This window comes from Dipodomys spectabilis, unplaced genomic scaffold (assembly GCF_019054845.1).
Source record: "Dipodomys spectabilis isolate Male_0828 unplaced genomic scaffold, ASM1905484v1 ptg000097l, whole genome shotgun sequence".
Lineage (NCBI taxonomy): Eukaryota > Metazoa > Chordata > Mammalia > Rodentia > Heteromyidae > Dipodomys > Dipodomys spectabilis.
Window position 1 is genome coordinate 252,532 of NW_024870774.1, and position 15,456 is coordinate 267,987.

The 15,456-nt window shown below is 34.7% G+C and overlaps 1 protein-coding gene across 6 annotated transcripts in view; it reads left to right on the top strand.

The window, feature by feature from the left end:
* Nova1 (NOVA alternative splicing regulator 1) overlaps positions 1–15,456 on the top strand; it is a 142,298-nt gene that overhangs the window by 78,762 nt on the left and 48,080 nt on the right. The gene's annotated exons all lie outside the window — the stretch shown is intronic.

Below are 15,456 nucleotides of genomic sequence, written 5' to 3' on the forward strand. Positions count from 1 at the left end.
ATTTATAAGATTATCTCTTTGTTGCTTTGTATGTCCCTCCCCCACAGTATAACCCCTGCTTTCACTATATTTGATGTCAGTATAACTTGTGGAGGAGATGGGGAAAAACCAGTTGTTTAAGGATACAGGTGGACCTGTTGCAACAATGAGAAGTACAAGTTGTCATGTCCAAAACGAGCTTTACAACGTTAGTGCGGGGGGGGGGGGGGGGAATGGGGGGGAAGGAGAAGGATTGGGATTAGGGGGAGAGGGGGGAGGCTGGGAAGGGATGTGAAGGGTAAACAAAGGAGGAGGCTGCAATGCTTGGTAAGAAATGTACGCATTATCCTGCCCAAGTAACTGTAACTCCTCTGTACAGTATGTTCACAAATAAAATTAAATTAAATTTAAAAAAAAAAAGAAATACTTCCATTTCTTCTATGTCCTTGATGTTATTAGCACAAAGGTTTGCAAAGCATTTCCTTATAATGAATGAATCTTGCTTGCTTCTGACCTAATGTTCCCATTCTCACCTCTGATTTTATTTATTTGGCAGTGTTCTTTCTTTCTTTCTTTTCTTTTTTTTTGGTCAGATTTGCTATGGATCTATCAGTTATATTAATTTAAGGACCAACTTTTTATTTTATTGAACCTTACTATTTTTTTACTTTAATACATTTAATTCTGATTTAATATTAATTATTTCTTTCTGTCTACTGAATTGGAGTTTGGGCTTGTTGCTCATTTTTAAGGAGCTTAAGGTTTATCATTAAATTGTTGGTTTCAATTTTCTCCAATTTGTTGATATAGGAACTTAGATCTATAAAATTTCCTTTGAATATTTCCTTTGCTGTGTCCCAGAGGAGCTGATAGTTTTATATTCTTTTCTGTTAAATATCATGAATGTTAGAATTTCCTTTCTGATCTCTTCAATGACCCACTGGTGATTCAACAATATATCATTCAATCTACATGAGTTACAGAACTTTCTATAGTGGATTTTGGTGTTGAGCTGTAATTTTATTCCCTTGCATTCTGAAAGAATACAAGGAATAATTTCAGTATTTCTGAATTGGCACAGATTTGCTATGTGACCTAAAATGTTGTATGTTTTGGAGAATGTTCCATGTACTGTTGAGAAGAATGTATATTCTGATGCTGTTAGGTGAAATATTCTGTAGACATCTGTTAATTTTACTTGGTCTATTCAGTTGTCTACTTTTTTTTTTCTTTCTTTTTTTTTTTTTTTTTTGTCTTGGGGCTTGAACTCTGGGTCTGGATGCTGTCCCTCAGCTCTTCAGCTCAAGGCTAGCACTCTACCACTTGAGCCACAGTGCCACTTCCAGTTTTCTGAGTGGTTTATTGGAGCTGAGAGTCTCACAGACTTTCCTGCCTGGGCTGGCTTTGAACCATGATCCACAGATCTCAGCCTCCTGACTAGCGAGGATTACAGGCATGAGCCACCGGCGCCTGGCTTTTTTAAAAATAATTTTCTTTTCTTTTTTATTCCCCCAGGGCTTGAACTCAGGTCCTGGGTGATGTCTCTGAGCTCTTTTGCTCAATGATAGTGCTCTACCACTTTGAGCCACAGCCCCACTTAGGCATTGTCTACTTCGAAGGTGTCTTTGGAGTTTTAGCCAAGTTGATCTATCCAAAGGTGACAGTGATGTGTTAAAGTCACCAACTATTACTGTGTTGGATCTCTGTGTGATTTTAGGATAAATAGTGTTTGTTTGATAAATTTGAGTGCTCCAGCATTTGGTGTATAGATGATAACTTTAGGGATCTTTTCCTTGGTCTCTGTTTATTACAGTGTGGCTGTGAGATGTTCTGGTCTGGTCTGGTCTATTTGGGGCTTTAAAAGATTCTTGTATGTTTGGGAAATTCTTTGCTAGAATACTGTCTAATATATTTCCTATATCTTTAGTTTCCTTCTCCATACCCTCCTCAATACCTATTCATTTTAATTTAGGCCTTCTGGTTGTATCTTCTATTTTTTGTAGGAATTTATCTCATTTCTTGGATTTATTTTGAATATTTATTCTTTATAAAGTCTAGACTATCTTCAATTCCAGAGATTCTACCTTCTGCATCATCTGATCTATTGTCAAGACTTCCTGCTTTGTTTTTGTTTTTTTTATTTTACTGCCTACTAATTGGTCATTTTGGATTGAGTTCAGTTTCTTTGAAGAAACTCTTCTTGAGTTCTTGCATGATCTGCTTTACATCTTTGATTTGCTTTTTAGTACTCTCACTCAAACCCTTTAGCTGAGTGGCTTTATTTTCATTTGACTTCCTTTCCCTTTGCTGGAGTTCATTTAGCTCTCTGTTGTAGATTCCACGAAATCCTCTATTAACCTTTGGTTAGCCTCATCATGCTTATACATAATCATATTCAGACTTTCAATCTTTTCATTCATCATGTTACCAGTAGTGTTTTTAGAGCATTTTGAGAAGTATCTTCTAGATTGTTGATTGATTGCTCTGTAGCCCTGGTATTTTGAATGGAAGTTCAGGATTTTTTGAGTTGCCATTTTTCTTTACGTTTCTATGACTTGTTCTGACCATTTGGAAATGAAAACAAATCCAATAGCACATCAAAACACTATTTTTTTTCCTCTTTTTATATTTTGAAAATACCATACAGAGGGCTTACAATTACATGAGCGGGGTAATGAGTACATTTCTTATCAAGGATTGTTGCCTCCTCCTTTGTTTCCCCTTCCCATCCCTGCCCATCCTCTCCACCCCCCCACCCTGCCCCAGTCCCATCTATTTTAAGACAAACCAACCCAGAGCCCCATAGTTACAGAGACTTTAGAGGTTGACAGCCAAAGCTAGGTATTTTCACCATATCTTTACTTTTAGGATATGAAAACGGTTCCAGTACCACTGCAAAGCACAATTTTAAGACAAAAACTAACCCCAAGCCTTGTAATTTCACTGATTTTAGGGGTTCAAAATCATAGGTAGGTATTCCCTTACGTATCTCTCTTTTGTTAGAAGTGGATATTAAAATTCAGGAGTGGGAATTATATATAATTGTAATCACTGAACAGATCTGTCATGAATTTTAAAGACATCTGAATGAAAAGGATAACATCATGAGCCATTTTGATTCAGTCAAAATGTATACAGATTCAATCTACTGTAGCAACAAACAACTAGAAATCAATGGACTAAAGAAGAGAAAAGGAATGAAGGACCAGAAATAAAAAAAGAGTTGAGGTGAAATTACAAGAAAGATTAGGAGATCTAATGCAAAATAGAAGGAGGATAAATTAAGAGTAAAGGAACGTAGAGAAGGAAAGGAACATAAGACCTAAATTCAAAGAAAACAACTAATATATATATATATATATATATATATATATATATATATATATAATATATATGTAATAATACCAAAATTAAAAATACTAACATTGGAAATAGAAAATTGAGTAATCAATTTTTAAGTATGCATTATTAAGGAGGAGGCCTAATAATCACCATAGTCTGGTATCTAGGAATACACAGAACAGCAGTGAAGAAGAAAAAAAGGGGGGAGAAAAAATAAAATAAAAATAAAATATAGAAAAATAGTGGTAGAGTGCTTGCCTTGCATGCTCGAGGCCCTGGGTTCGATTCCTCAGCACCACATAAGCAGAAAGAAAAAAGCCAGAAGTGGCGCTGTGGCTCAAGTGGTAGAGCGCTAGCCTTGAGCTGAAGAGCTGAGGGACAGTGCCCAGGCCCAGAGTTCAGGCCCCATGACCGGACCCAAAAAAAAAAAAAATAGAAATATCAATACCATATTTCAAACACTACTACAAAGCCAGAGTAATCAAAACAGCTTGGTACTGGCACAAGAACAGACCTGAAGACCAGTGGAATAGAACTGAAGACCCAGAAATGAACCCAAATACCTATAGTTAACTAATCTTTAATAAGGGAGCTAAAAAAATATAGTGGAAGAAAGAAAGTCTCTTCAGTAAATGATGCTGGCAAAATTGGTTAAACACCTGTAGAAAACTAAAGCTAGATCCCTATAGTTCACCCTGCACCAGAATCAACTCCAAAAACATTGCAAGAAGGAATAGGAGAAACTCTAGCAGTATGGAGGTTCCACAAAAGACTCCACATAGAGCTACCCTGTGACCCAGCAGTCCCACTTTTGGGCATTTACCCAAATGATCACAGACAAGACCGTACTAAAGCTCCCAGCACAACTATGTTAATTGTAGCGCTTTTTTTTTTTTGTTTTCTTTTTTTTACCATAGCTAAGATGTAGAATCAACCCAGATGCCCTCAGTAGATGAATGTATCAAGTGGTATACACATACACACACACACACACACACACACACACACACAGGCACACACACTCACTATGGAATTCTATGCCTCCATCAGAAAGAATGACATCGCCCCATTTGTTGGTTAATGGAAAGACTTGGAAAAAATTACATTAAGTGAAGTAAGCTAGGCCCAAAGAAACAAGGTCCCATGGTTTTCCTTATATAACTAGTATAAGTCTAGGACAAGCAGAAAAGGTCAAAAGATATGTACATATGATCATATAAAATGTTAAGCGAAATGAACCCTATCCTAAGATAGGAACATAATTTTTTTTCTTTCTTACTATTGTTTTTAATGTATTTATAATATACTATGTGTGTGTTTTTTTTGTTGTTGTTGTTGTTTCTTTGATATATTCCTCCTCCACAGTATAACTCCTGCTTTCCGTATTTGATTCCGCTGCCATGAATTTTGTATTTAAATTTTTCTGATTTGGCGAAGGGAAGGGAAAAAACAAAATGCTGAAATAGGAATACAGGTTGACCCATTGTAACAATGAGATGTACAAGACACTATGTAGAAAATGAACTTTACAACTTGGTGGGGGGAGGGAGGAATTGAGGAGGTAGGAAGGGAAGGAATGGTAGGGGAAAAACAAAGGAGAAGGTAACAGTGCTATGTACGAAAAGTCCTTACCCTAGTCATGTAACTGTAACCCCTTCTATACTATTTTTACAATAAAAAACATTTAAAAAAAAAGAAAAATAGAAATTAAACTTAGAACAGCAATTCATTTTATTTGAGGGATCTTGTGTCTCCAGTGTCACAGTCTCTTGATGTAGACTTCAATTTCCTTGTAGTGGTCAGTGATCTTTATGGCTTAGTTTGTTTCTCAAATCAGAAAGGCAGAAAAATGATCTGCCTTCTAAACATGGAGTGTTTGTTTCCCTTCTTTTGGTGTAACACAGGAAGGGGATGGCTGGTTTTGGTAGTTTGAAGTCTTTGCATGTGAGCTTGAGTGTGGGTCAGGTTGTGGCAGGTCTGGAATCAGTGGCTTTTCCCAGATGGCTGGCTCCTGAGACTCTCTTTTGGCCCAGTTTGGACCTGCTCTCAGCTTTTATTGCCCTTCCAGTTATTTTTCTTTCTTTCTTTCTTTTTTTTCAAGAGAGATTTTACAGACTTGGATTTTTAATTCCAGTAGCCAGCTAATCTGCAGGTTTATCTGCTATGTCTGGAATGTCTTTGTTCTCAGCAGAGGTGTGGGGCCACTATTCCCTGTGTCTAAGCTGGTAAAGTTGTCCCTATGAGGAGCTTCTCCTCCCGGGAGGGGCAGCCTTCCTCTGGGAAGGGCAACCTTCCCCTCGGAGGACCTGACTCTCAGGGGGTCAGTTCCTTTGTCCTGTTGAAAAATGGCACCATAGTTGCTACTTCTCCTTCCCGAGTTATCTACTACCTCCCTGAGTTATCTACTATCTACTCTGGCAGGCTCTATGCCAGTATCAAAGATGGCGTTCTTCTTTAGTGACTATGTTCCAGAGGGGGAGGGGGACTATGTTCCAGAAGCTGTTTTGTGAGTAGGAATGAGGATGGCTTTTTGGAGTTATTTATGATTTCCCATGGTTTTTCGGACCATCCATGTTCTGCCTCCATCTGTTGCAAGATGTAGATTTCTGCTTCTTGTCATCCAGTTCATGCTGGAGGTAAGTGAAAAACTAAGCTGGTACCTTTGTCCCAGCCCTGATTGGCTGCTGCCACCGTGCATGTGCTCAAATCTGTCTTCTTAAGCAGGCTACATGAATTTTTCCTGTCTGGCAAAAATCTCTGGTCTATTATAGCTCATATGATGTGAATCTGGCTGTGAACTTTTTGCTGGGACACTAAAACTTGAGAGAGGTTAATTAGCATCCCAGCTGCACCTCCACCATCTTTGGCTACCTCTCCGTAAGCTTACATTTCTTTTGTTCAGAGCATAGAGAAAGTCAAGAAAATAAATTAATTCAATTAGTTAAAAGTTTGCAAGGCAAATATCCCTGTATTCTCACTCTTTCAGTGAATATACTCAAAGCCCCTTGTTTTACTTTTTTTCATTTGCCTTCCAGTCTTCTACTTCAGCTGTCCTACTATCTAGCTTAATCCTATTCCCTGAATTCTTTTTTTGCAGTGCATAAATGAAGGCAGTATGAAGGTCATCTCAGTCAAGAAGATTTAAAGCTTTGAGGATAACTTTTAAAATCTTTATTATTATTACTAGTTTATATAGCTCATTATGTGCTTCCTTGTGACACTTTTATGCAAGTAAATAAAATGTTTTGATCATATTCACCTCTCTCCATGTTCCTCCCACATAGTCTTCCTTCTGTCTTCAAGTTTTGTTTTACTTTTTTAACCTTGATTCCACAGATGAGAAAATATGTAATATTTGTCTTTCTGTGTCTGGCTTATTTCACTTATCATAATGATTTCTGGTTCCACCCATTTTCCTGCAAATGACTTTATTTATAATTGAATGGTACACCTTTGTGTATATATGCCCTCTTTTTCTTTATCCATCTGTTGATGAGCATCAAGGGTGATTCCTTAACTTTGGTTTTGTGAATAGTTCTACTGTAACATAGAGGTGCAACCTGGTCTATCTATGGAAGAAGGGGAAGAAGAAAGAGGTGGTTAACTTTTAATCTTCCTCTTTTATTTCACTTGCTAAGTTTTGACAGTTTTTCTCTAAAATATATTTTACATCTATTCATTTGCAGCACAGTTCTAATTTCATTGAGCCTCAGCTTGATTACTGTTTTCATTATATGCCTATCACCAGACTCACAATCTCCATATAATTTACGTGTGTATATATATATATATATATATATATATATATATATCTGCAATTCCACTTTTCTCCTGCAAAAAGTATTTGTTTCTTTATTCTCAGTAAATTCAAAATTGTTAATATACTATTTGAGATGATCTACTTATGATATTCTTTAAAAACTGTATATACACTACCACAGACTTACTCATCTTTTAAACTCGACTATTGTAATGCCATTTTACATATAAGCCTTTGGTGAGGTATCTTATCCTTCATCAGAATTTTGCAAGGTAAAATAACACCACAGTCCTTATTTAATCAACGCCAAGCACAATACTTGAGGAAAACATTGCCACATATTCACTTCAATTCTAAGTCTATATTAAAAAATAATTATTCCAAATTTGTCATTTTCTAGATGAAGTATTTTGTGTGTATATAACATTCTACAGTGCTAAATTTCCTATTTATTATCTCTTCCTGTCTGATAATGTTCATTATTTCTATGATAGATTTTTCTAATCACAGAAAATATGTTCAAATTGTCTAGTGGCATAAGGTATATTTAAGTATGTAGAGATATGTGGCTTTTGTGAGTATGAATGTGTTTGTTTACAATTTGTATGTAATTTCAAAGTTTTTGGTTGAAAGTTAGTGTTTATTAAACTTATATAACATAGAGTGTTACTGTTTTATTAGACCAAATCATGAATTAGAGTCTTTCTAATTATAAACATTTTTACATCATCATCCTTGGAAAGCACAAAATTTAAAATTCTATTTATGGCTTATGTGGAATGAGTAACATAGTTCCTTCATAACAATGGCAAATTTTACAGCTTACCTATATTGCTAGAGAGGTTTGTTTCTTTTTGCTTTATTGGATGTATAGTTATGCTAAAGATAACATCTTGTTTAATTGTTTATTCCTTTCAGCAAGTAGCCATATTTCCTTCTTGATTATTTTTGTTTTGTTTTCTTGCCAATGGATTGATTTTCAAGATGCTATGTGTACTCTTTTTATGTTATGATTGGTAAGCACTTAAGACAGAATCTACTTATTTGATTTTGTCTGGATCTTCTAGTGTAGAAGGTAATATGATGAATAGGTGGCTATGGTATAATGGGAAAACAACAGGAAACTTACATTCTTGCTTACATAGTTTTTTATTTGAGATACTAGTTTGATCTGACAAAGCAAGTAGCATAATAATTTCAGTATAAAGTGAATCAAAGCTACTTAAAAATGTGTCTAAGGGCAGGATTCATGAAAATAGTTAAGTTTTATTAATTAACTAGCCTTTATGCATCTGTTATTTTACTTCTTCTATTTTATTTTGGAAAACTTCATAAGATATCATATAAAAATGTGTATCAAGCTGGGATGGGTTTCTTTGGCCACAATAATATAAAAAGTAGCAATGTAACACAGACAAAGGCTACAGAGCGGAAATCATGCTTCAATTGTCCACTCACTTCTATTAACTACTGTGATACGATTTGCAGAAAACATCATTCATGCCATTTAGAACTTAGTTTGAATTAATATCCTTTTTAGAGTTACTTAAATCAGTGTGTTGAGATATCCTTTTAAATCATGCCACTTAAATAGGTGCGTCATGTATCTGAATTTTAGTGAAACAGATTTCTTAAGGCTTAAAACACTCATTATAGTATAAAACAAATGTTAATTTATGAAAAATAAGTACATTGGGAATTTCACATTTCTGATTCTGTGCACTGTAACAATCAGCAACCAAGAGGTGGGATCAGCTCATTTAGGTTCAGTGCAAAATTGTAATATCAGGCAATAATTGTGAAAATAAAAAAAATCATTAAACTTTATTTTATTTAGCATTGACTGTGATGTCAAATATGATGCACTCACCCTTTCTTCAAAAACAGTTGATAGGCAGTCACAGCAGCTCCAGTGTTTATCCTTAGTTATCTGGGAAGCAGAGATTAGGAACTATAAAAGTTTACAGGATTTTATCTCAACCAATTGCATGATGCTGTGGTGTGTACCTGTTATTTCGGCTAAGGAAGGAAATACATTGACTGAGCACAGTGGCACATGCCTAAAATCCCCAGTCACACTAGGAAACACAAGTAGGAGGATTTCAGGCCAAAAGTATTTGTCCAAGTGGTAACCTACCTCAAAAATAAATAAATAAATAGGGACTGGAGTCAAGCATAACTTCAGGGAAGAGCACTGAGTTTAATTTTTAAAAGGTAGTTGTTTATAGATCTTTTTGCACAGGCCATTTAGATTTAAGATAAACACTGATCAGGATTTTCTTATTGAGTGAGGACTAGAATACTAAACAGGACTATAATTTTAGCCTTGCACTAAGGCCTTATAATGGTTAAATCTGAGACATTCATAAACATATTTTAAGTAAATGTATTTCCCAAAGTTATTTTATTGTTGTTGAACTTGCTTTCTTTTTAAAAGTGCACAGCTAAGCTACTAATTTATGAGGTACTTTGCAGGGGGCACTTCTTGAGTTTGAACTTAGTCTCACATTGCTAATCTGGCATCTGTTGCTGAGACACATCTCCAACCCTGTGTTTTATTACTTATTTTTAATGTTGGGTATAACTATCTACCCTGGCATGTACCTGTATCCCTGTATCCCAGTCTGCCTATTTTAGGCTTCTGAGAGTTGCTATAAGACAATCATGCACCACCGTATCCAAAGTCTGTCAGGTAATTTTCTACCCTAAAAGTTTACCTAAACTGAAAGTTCTAAAATTTCAGGACATTACCATACTGATGCTGAACTTAGTGAGGACATCTGATAGGCATGGCATACTGCAGCCCAGAACTCCTGGGCTCAAGCAGTCCTCCAGGCTCAGCCTTCTGAGTAGTAAGGGTTATAGACATGTGCCACCGATGAACTAATGTAGCAATGATACCCACTAGACCCTATGTTGAAAATTAACTTTACAACTTGGGAGGGAAGGGGAATGGAGGAGAAGCAGGAGAAAATGAGGAAGGAGGTAACAGTTCCAAAAAGAAATGTACTTATTACCTTACTTATGTAATTGTTCTCCCTCTCTTCCTCCACTTTGAAATTAATAATTTAAAAAGTTAAAAAAGAAAAATAAAGTTCCAAAACTTCCTAACCTGGAAAAGTACTTTAGAAAGAAAGAGGAGTGTCTCTTCAAGAATTGGTAACGTAGTGTTGGACTCAAAGTCAAATTTAAAAGGATGAAATTTGTTTTATAATATATTATAAATAAGCCGGGCGCTGGTGCTCATGGCCTGTAATCCTAGCTACTCAGGAGGCTGAGATCTGAGGATTGCGGTTCAAAGCCAACCTGGGCAGGAATGTCTATGAGACTCTTACCTCCAATTAACTACGAGAAAACCGGAAGTGGCGCTGTGGCTCAAGTGGTAGAGCTGAAGATCAGAGGGCAGTGCCCAGGCCCAGAGTTCAAGACCCATGACCAATAAAAAAATAAGTAAAAATAAAAAAAAAGTTATAAATAATATGGTACACACTAGAAAGCTGTGATAATGAAATTATGATAATAAAATCTTATCTACTTTAACAAACATTTATCTGATATCAGTTGTAGTATTTATTAATGTCCTTGATTACTCAGATCAATATATTTTAGATGAACATCAACAATATTCTTATGTGGAAGATATTTTTATTTTTAATTTCATTGAATAGTTAGCTATATAATCCTGTTACTAATTAATTAATAAGGAAAAGGAGTTTTTAAGCTAATTAAATTTTAGTTCTGTTTTTTTAAATAAGTTCTAAACTATAGGATGAAAAGATTTGAAGTATTGACTTTTTAACCTGTATTATTTATTTAAAAGTTTGAGTGTTTTGCTTTTTTGACAGAGGACCTTGCTATGCCATCAAGGCAACCTTGACTCCTACCTGAACTCCAGAGGGCTGGGATTACAACTGTGTGCTACCATGTCCATGAAACAAAATTATTTATAGTGTCATTTTATTTCTTAATACATGTTAGGAATTTCAAGTAAGGTACTACTATTGAAAAAAAAGCCAAATGTACTTTAGGTATAATAAGAAAAGTTTATGTCAAAACATACCATTCAGAATAATTACAATGAATATTTTTGGAATATAGTATTTTATAGTTCTCATGTAAAGATACATATATATGATTTCTATTTTACATATTTTAAATAGAATTTTAATGTGTGACAGAAGTGGATCAAGAACTTTGTTTACTTTTCAGTTCATTTTACACACACACACACACACACACACACACTCATCCCATGCCCTCCATGGGAAATTAATTCCAGGAAATCTCCCTCCATATCACAAAATTCAAATGTTTAATGTCCTTGTATAAAATGTTTAGCATTTATATACAGTTGGTGCACATCCTTCTATATACTTTACATCACCTCTTAGTTTACTTATTACAAATAAATGTTACATAAATAGTGTATATCTTAGGAAATAATGATATAAACATTACATCTATATACATTCAATTCAGACTCAATTTTTTCCCAAGTATTTTTCATCCATAGTTGATTTGAATCTAAGCATGCAGAACCTGAAGATGTTGAAGGCTGACTCTGCAGTTTGTGTATATGTGCATTTATGTTGTTGTTTTCCTCAAATACATAATGATGTCTTGATTCTGTAATCTTCTTACCTATTAACTGAGTGTGGTTTATTCATTATGCTTGTATTCATCTGTTTTACCTGGCTATGACTAATAATAGTCTCATGAAACTCCCAATCCAGTTTCTTAGATAAAAATACCATTTCTACTACTTAGCACAAATAGGGATGAGAGGGAACAAAAAAAAATCATTTCTTTGTCTTTTCCTGTACATGTCTCAATGTTTATTACCTAAAAGCATGATGTAGCCTCTGTTCAAGTTAGTCAAATCAAGAGTTGAATCAGGTATTTTGAAAACAAAATTTTTTTTAAGTCCCACACATACAAAGTTGATACAAAGAAATTCTCAGTCCCACATTAATATCAGTTTTGTTTAAATTGTTGTGTGATCTAAGGGTTTCCCTACTCTTACCTTTGTAAAATCATGCCTCCTAAAAATGAAAAGTTAAGAAAAAAAAGAAAAAGCAAGATGAAAGTTAGTAGCTTAATTTAAGAAGTAAAGCAAGAATTTTAATTTTGTTGAAGGTGGTATTTAGTTGAAATTCTTAGTGCTATGTGGGAAATGAATCAGAGGTTTCAAATGAACATGAAATAAGAGTTAATTTCTAGTGTGTAGTATTTGTGTACAACAGTAATTTCATGACAACAAAGAAGTCACTGCATGGCGCTTTGATTATAGATGCTAAACTTCTTTTTTTTATATTATATAGTGAAAATACTATACAGAGGGGTTACAATTACATGGGCAAGATAATGAGTACATTTCTTATCAAGCATTGTAGCCTCCTCCTTTGTTTCTTCTTCTCATCCTTTCCCATTAGATGCTAAACTTCTATACAGAGTGTATAGGCAAACTCAAGTAATACTGAGTTCTAAACTCTGCATATGAAACATACACATTTTCAATTTTTCTTGTTTCTTTTCTCTCAATACAGTCTCTTTGGATATTTCTCACAGATACCAAAGATTTACTGTATGGTACAAAATTGCTGGCTGTCTTTGAATTTTTTGTGATGTCCATGTATATGCTGTATAATATAGGCTATATTATAGATAAACCTTGTGACTAACTGGTTGACATACACTTGACATCAGAATCTAAAGTCAACTGGAATTTTAAATATGAACACTATGTCATAATGATAGGGTGACTTACATGATCTGAATAAATTAGTTTGCTGTAAAACTTACAGAAAGTTTTGGTTCAGAAATTTTGACTTGTAATCTTGTATTTTAAATAAAAAGACAATTATATTTGCCCTAGGTAACCATTAAGCAAGTGTTCAAGACTTACTGTTTAATAGTTATCCTAATGAATTAAACTTTAATCTGCTGATATTGAACCTTATGTTTTATTTACTGATTAAAAAAATTGAGACATGAGTTACTCCTACTTACATAGGTATACTTCTCCAGTGGTTTTACTGGTTTTTACCAGGTCATGGTTGATACTCGTAAAGTTGTCCTCCTGAGTGTATCAACCTGTTATTTCAGGATTGTATCCTAGTACAGTGTTATGCTAATCAGTACCATGTAATTGTTGCTTAATTTTTAACATATTTGTTTGAATCCATTTACATTGGATTATTAAGCCATTCTTTCTCAGTCATTCTCAGTTCATCATTTCTCATCTTTCTTTACTGTGCTCATGCCTAGGGTATTTGTAAATGCGTATGAAAGCGAGTGAAATTCCTTTTGATATGACTCACTTTTTTCTGGCTGATAGTTATTTTTTTGTTAAGGATTTTTAAAATACCGTATACTAACGAACAATACTGAAAGTGACCAGAATTTTTCACTTATGTTAAAACTTCTTCCAGTTTGATTTAACCTTCTGACTTTGTTTGAACCTATAGAAGTAATGATTTCTGTTATTTAAATAATCCATTGGAGAACCTGTGTAGAAAAGGGCCTCTTAGATTGCTGGTGAGAACTCAAGCTTAAATTGAGAGAAATGTTTTATTATCAGTGACTGATCTTCAGTTGAGGGGAAATAATCAGTTTGGAAGAACATGAAATTAGTATTGTTATACAGCTACACTCTTGTTGATAAATTCCCACATTCAGAACTATACCTCAAAGCTTGAGATACATTGAATTTAGTAAGGTGAGCTAACAATAGGATAGGTTTACTTGTTTAAGTTACCTAGGGAAGTTATAGTTACCAAAGTATGTACCTTATAAAATATGATCATTTGTGTTTGAAGTTTGTAGCCCAGTGACTTTTCAAATGTACTTACATTACTTTTTGCAATGCTTATATTACTTTTTTTTATTGTGAGAATACCATACAGAGGAGTTACAATTACATGGGCAAGATAATGAGTACATTTCTTATCAAGCATTTTTGCCTCCTCTTTGTTTCCCCTTCCCATCCCTTCCCATACTCCCCCCACCCCCCAGCCTGATCCCCCCCCCCCACCAAAGTTGTAAAGTTTGTTTTTCAACATAACGACTTGTACATCTCATTGTTGCAACGGGTCCACCTGTACACCTGTATCCTTATTTAAACGATTTGTTTTTCCCTTCCCCTCCACAAATTATACCAATATCAAATACAGTGAAAGCAGGGGTTATGCCGTGGGGGAGGGACATACAAAGCAACATAGAAATCATCTTATAGATATGTTAGAAGCAATTGCATGAAAGAAAAAAAAACATTTGAATACTTACCTTGGGGTTCATTCCCCTAACATAAACTTATCTGAACTTTTCTGCTTGACTCAGACATATACTAGTTATTACAAATAAGGGAAACCATGAGACCTATGTTTCTTTGGGCCTGGCTTACTTCCTTAATATAATTTTTTCCAAGTTTTTCCATTTCCTAACAAATGGGGCAATGTCATTCTTTCTGATGGAGGCATAGAATTCCATTGTATACTACATTCCATATATACCACATTTTCTTGATCCATTCATCTACTGAGGGGCATCTGGGTTGGTTCCATATCTTAGGTATGGTAACTTATGCTGCAGTAAACATAAGGGGATGTGGACAAAGGGAACCTTACTACATTGTTGGTGGTAGTGTAAACTTGCTCAACCACTTTGGAAAGCAATGTGGAGGTTCCTCAAAGAGTCCACATAGAGCTCCCCTATGCCCCAGCAATCCCACTTTTGGGCATTTACCCAAATGATCACAAACAAGACCATACTAAGGTTATATTACTTTTTGCAATGCAATTGGTTCTACATAGTCCTTTTTGTTTCTCTAGAAATATATTGCCTTTCAATTCATCTGTATATAACATAATAAAATTCACATTCTTCCTAAAATGACATTCTCTCCCTGTTTAAGTATATTCTTAGCAATTTGAAACACCTAGGACTATGTAATGCTTTTTTATCTTTATAAAAACATAGAAAGCATTTTTAAACTTTATTTTGGCTTTAATTGCTAGAATGTTCATTTATGAATCCACAGTTACATCTTCAGCATCACAAGATCAAATTAAAGTCTCAAAGTCCCATAGGTTTTCCATTCCATAACATGTTAGCAAGGAACCTACAAAAAAAGAAAAGCTTATGTTCTAAATAGTAGCACAATTTATATACCATCCATGACTAGAAAATCAATTAAAATTCAGTCCAAAGCGGATTTGTACAAAAAAAGTAAAATAACACGGGGGGCGGGGGGTGAGGGGAACAGGCAGACCTAGTTTGTTCCTGTTAAATTGGATAGCTGTAAAAATAAGACATTTTCATCACATTAGCTGTATTTAAGAAATAGATTTAATAGATTTAGTTGATTCTATTTCTCA